This window comes from Oncorhynchus tshawytscha, linkage group LG21, assembly GCF_018296145.1.
Source record: "Oncorhynchus tshawytscha isolate Ot180627B linkage group LG21, Otsh_v2.0, whole genome shotgun sequence".
Lineage (NCBI taxonomy): Eukaryota > Metazoa > Chordata > Actinopteri > Salmoniformes > Salmonidae > Oncorhynchus > Oncorhynchus tshawytscha.
In genome coordinates, this window is record NC_056449.1 from 17,171,697 (window position 1) to 17,177,358 (window position 5,662).

Genomic DNA, 5,662 nt, shown 5'->3' on the forward strand with positions numbered 1-5,662 from the left:
AGCAGTATCAGTAGTAGTAGTGGCAGCACCAGTGGTAGTAGTAGCAGCAGTAGTAGAAGTAGTAGCAGTATTATTAGTAGTAGCAGTAGTTGTAACAGTAGTAGTAGCATTGGTAGTAAAATTAGTAGTAGCAGTAGTAGTAGTAGCAGTAGTAGTAGCAGTATTAATAGTAGTAGCAGTAGTAGCAACAGTAGTAGTAGCAGTAGTAGTAGTAGCAGTAGTAGTAGTAGCAGTAGTGGTGGTCATATTAGTTGCCATAGCACTATTAGTAGTGTTAGTAGTAGTAGTAGTAGTAGTAGCAGTAGTAGTAGTAGTAGCAGTAGCAGAAGTAGTAATAGTAGTAGTAGCAGTAGTAGTAGTAGTAGCACTTGGTAATGGTTCACATCATCAATCCCTCTCCCTCTCTATGGGACTCCCTCTACCCTCTTGTAGAGGGAGTAGTAGTAGTAGTAGTAGTAGTAGCATTAGTAGTAGTAGTAGAGTAGTAGAAGTAGTAGTAGAGTAGTAGAAGTAGTAGCAGCAGTGGTAGTAGTAATAGTAGTAGTAGTAGTAGTTGCAGTAGTAATAGTACCAGTAGTTGTAGCAGTAGTAGTAGTCATATTAGTTGTCAGCAGTAGTAGCTGTAGTGGCTGTAGTACTAGTTGTAGCGGTAGTAGTAGTAGTAGTAGTAGTAGTAGTAGTAGTAGTAGTAGCAGCAGTATTTGTAGCAGTAACAGTAGTACTAATTGTAGCTCAACCCAGGTCATGTATTCATTAGATTAAATATGTATCCCTCAAGGTCAAACAACTAGCACCTTAAAGAAATACAATTTCTTTAAACACAAAAGTTTAGATGGTGAGTAATATAAAAACATCCTTGAAAATGAGAGGATAATATTGTGAGAGAAAACGCCTTTTACTTACCATTGACTCTATTGCCCCTAATACAAAATAAATTGACACGGGTCCAATTTCATCTTTATTTCACGGCCGATCTACCACTATTTTAGAGTAGAGAGCTAAAAAGGCTACAATGGAGGGCAATATATAGATGTGTTCCCTTGCCAGGAAATCAATATCGATGTGGCCTCTAATAGTTTTTGAAGGAAAGTATTTTGTTTTCCCCTATCAGCTCGAAACAAAGAAGCGACGTTGGCCCGCCATTAACCATCCCCAGTGAGGCTTGAGAGAAACGCGGGTGCATTGGGCACCAAAGTTGCCAGAGTGTTACAGCGAGAATAATTTGGTCCCTTGACGGGAAAGCATCATCGCTGGAGCACAACCATCTTTACCTGGGTGAGGTGAGAGGCAGGGAAAGAGAGAGAAAAATATTGCCAGACGGGAAGGCAGGCAGACAGATAGAGAGAGAGAGACAAGCAGACAGACAGACAGAGAGAGAGAGAGACAAGCAGACAAACAGACAGAGAGAGAGAGACAAGCAGACAGACAGACAGAGAGATAATCTGTTAAAGAATGCACTGCCAATGGTTCTCTCCTCGTTGTTAGCTCTTCTTATGGCTAGAGGCATTAGGCTGATAAGGGTCATCTCCCCCCAAGGCTTTTGAAATATTCTTCTTTTAACATCTTACTCTTAGCCATAGTTGGCGTGCTTGTGGTATGATCTTGAGATGTTGGTACATGCTTTTCCTTTTTAAAGAACTAAGGTCAGGTAGTGTGGTTGTTACCATTGATCATTGACTACTGACTTAGTATTACATTTTACCCATATCACACTTGGATTGAAATGGTATTTTCTGGTACTGTTGAAAAGATATGTCTCTCCATCAGACAGTTTTTTTTAATGTTTATAAGTATTTTATCACCCACAAAAATACACAAGCACTGACCCATATGTAAGTTTCAACAGGTCAGTCCAGTTAAATGGAGAATGTGTATGGTGAACAACAAAAATACACAAGCACTGACCCATATGTAAGTTTCAACAGGTCAGTCCAGTTAAATGGAGAATGTGTATGGTGAACAACAAAAATACACAAGCACTGACCCATATGTAAGTTTCAACAGGTCAGTCCAGTTAAATGGAGAATGTGTATGATGAACAACAAAAATACACAAGCACTGACCCATATGTAAGTTTCAACAGGTCAGTCCAGTTAAATGGAGAATGTGTATGGTGAACAACAAAAATACACAAGCACTGACCCATATGTAAGTTTCAACAGGTCAGTCCAGTTAAATGGAGAATGTGTATGGTGAACAACAAAATACACAAGCACTGACCCATATGTAAGTTTCAACAGGTCAGTCCAGTTAAATGGAGAATGTGTATGGTGAACAACAAAAATATAGCACTGACCCATATGTAAGCACAGGTCACCCAGTTAAATGTAAGTTTCACTGACAGGTAACAGTCCAGTTAAATGGAGAATGTGTATGGTGAACAACAAAAATACACAAGCACTGACCCATATGTAAGTTTCAACAGGTCAGTCCAGTTAAATGGAGAATGTGTATGGTGAACAACAAAAATACACAAGCACTGACCCATATGTAAGTTTCAACAGGTCAGTCCAGTTAAATGGAGAATGTGTATGGTGAACAACAAAAATACACAAGCACTGACCCATATGTAAGTTTCAACAGGTCAGTCCAGTTAAATGGAGAATGTGTATGGTGAACAACAAAAATACACAAGCACTGACCCATATGTAAGTTTCAACAGGTCAGTCCAGTTAAATGGAGAATGTGTATGATGAACAACAAAAATACACAAGCACTGACCCATATGTAAGTTTCAACAGGTCAGTCCAGTTAAATGGAGAATGTGTATGGTGAACAACAAAAATACACAAGCACTGACCCATATGTAAGTTTCAACAGGTCAGTCCAGTTAAATGGAGAATTTTAGGTGAACAACTCCAGTTAAAAAATACACAAATGCACTGACCCATATGTAAGTTTCAACAGGTCAGTCCAGTTAAATGGAGAATGTGTATGGTGAACATACACAAGCACTGACCCATATGTAAGTTTCAACAGGTCAGTCCAGTTAAATGGAGAATGTGTATGGTGAACAACAAAAATACACAAGCACTGACCCATATGTAAGTTTCAACAGGTCAGTCCAGTTAAGCATCCCCATAGAATGTCAGTCCAGTTAAATGGAGAATGTGTATGGTGAACAAAAAATACACAAGCACTGACCCATATGTAAGTTTCAACAGGTCAGTCCAGTTAAATGGAGAATGTGTATGGTGAACAACAAAAATACACAAGCACTGACCCATATGTAAGTTTCAACAGGTCAGTCCAGTTAAATGGAGAATGTGTATGGTGAACAACAAAAATACACAAGCACTGACCCATATGTAAGTTTCAACAGGTCAGTCCAGTTAAATGGAGAATGTGTATGGTGAACAACAAAAATACACAAGCACTGACCCATATGTAAGTTTCAACAGGTCAGTCCAGTTAAATGGAGAATGTGTATGGTGAACAACAAAAATACACAAGCACTGACCCAATGTAAGTTTCAACAGGTCAGTCCAGTTAAATGGAGAATGTGTATGGTGAACAACAAAAATACACAAGCACTGACCCATATGTAAGTTTCAACAGGTCAGTCCAGTTAAATGGAGAATGTGTATGGTGAACAACAAAAATACACAAGCACTGACCCATATGTAAGTTTCAACAGGTCAGTCCAGTTAAATGGAGAATGTGTATGGTGAACAACAAAAATACACAAGCACTGACCCATATGTAAGTTTCAACAGGTCAGTCCAGTTAAATGGAGAATGTGTATGGTGAACAACAAAATACACAAGCACTGACCCATATGTAAGTTTCAACAGGTCAGTCCAGTTAAATGGAGAATGTGTATGGTGAACAACAAAAATACACAACAGTTTCAACAGGTCAGTCCAGTTAAATGGAGAATGTGTATGGTGCACTGACCCATATGTAAGTTTCAACAGGTCAGTCCAGTTAAATGGAGAATGTGTATGTGAACAACAAAAATACACAAGCACTGACCCATATGTAAGTTTCAACAGGTCAGTCCAGTTAAATGGAGAATGTGTATCCATCAGAACAACAAAAATACACAAGCACTGACCCATATGTAAGTTTCAACAGGTCAGTCCAGTTAAATGGAGAATGTGTATGGTGAACAACAAAAATACACAAGCACTGACCCATATGTAAGTTTCAACAGGTCAGTCCAGTTAAATGGAGAATGTGTATGGTGAACAACAAAAATACACAAGCACTGACCCATATGTAAGTTTCAACAGGTCAGTCCAGTTAAATGGAGAATGTGTATGGTGAACAACAAAAATACACAAGCACTGACCCATATGTAAGTTTCAACAGGTCAGTCCAGTTAAATGGAGAATGTGTATGGTGAACAACAAAAATACACAAGCACTGACCCATATGTAAGTTTCAACAGGTCAGTCCAGTTAAATGGAGAATGTGTATGGTGAACAACAAAAATACACAAGCACTGACCCATATGTAAGTTTCAACAGGTCAGTCCAGTTAAATGGAGAATGTGTATGGTGAACAACAAAAATACACAAGCACTGACCCATATGTAAGTTTCAACAGGTCAGTCCAGTTAAATGGAGAATGTGTATGGTGAACAACAAAAATACACAAGCACTGACCCATATGTAAGTTTCAACAGGTCAGTCCAGTTAAATGGAGAATGTGTATGGTGAACAACAAAAATACACAAGCACTGACCCATATGTAAGTTTCAACAGGTCAGTCCAGTTAAATGGAGAATGTGTATGGTGAACAACAAAAATACACAAGCACTGACCCATATGTAAGTTTCAACAGGTCAGTCCAGTTAAATGGAGAATGTGTATGGTGAACAACAAAAATACACAAGCACTGACCCATATGTAAGTTTCAACAGGTCAGTCCAGTTAAATGGAGAATGTGTATGGTGAACAACAAAAATACACAAGCACTGACCCATATGTAAGTTTCAACAGGTCAGTCCAGTTAAATGGAGAATGTGTATGGTGAACAACAAAAATACAGCAAAACCGAATAGAAAAGGAGACCAGTTGTTATCAAGTTCTTGAAAATCACACTCACTGTCAATAACTTCACCAGGTATAGACCAAGTCATATTGAAGCAGTGAAAAAGCAGAAATCAGCAGCATAACAAGTGTCCACTTTCCTATTAGTAGCGTTCTACACCAGTACTCACAGATAGTGTGTCGCTATGGTTACGTCCCAAATGGCACGGCCTACAAAGTGCTCCCTGCATAGCCCTATGGGCCCTGCACTACATAGGCGGTGGGGTGCTATTTGGGATGCATTCTCTTTCTTCTTTCTTTTTTTATTCAGACACCCCCAGCATTTCCAATGGAACCTTCCAGACAAAACAATGTTGTTTTAAACCAGCATCAAGGAAAAGTGACTATAAACAAATATCCTAGTTGATACCCCAGTGAAATGAAGGACAGGCAAATGTTAGGGGTAAAAATGTGTTTCCACTCATAGGCCTACCTAAATATAGAGTATAGTGCTATAAACATCAAAGCAAGACAGAATCTGAAGCAACACAAGGGTTCTCCTAGCGTGGAATCTACACTGAATATCATTCTGTTTCACTATTGTTTCAACAATTGAAGCAGCTTCAATAGAAGAGTATGGGGGGCTTTACAAGTAGGCCATCATTGTAAATATGAATTTGTTCTTA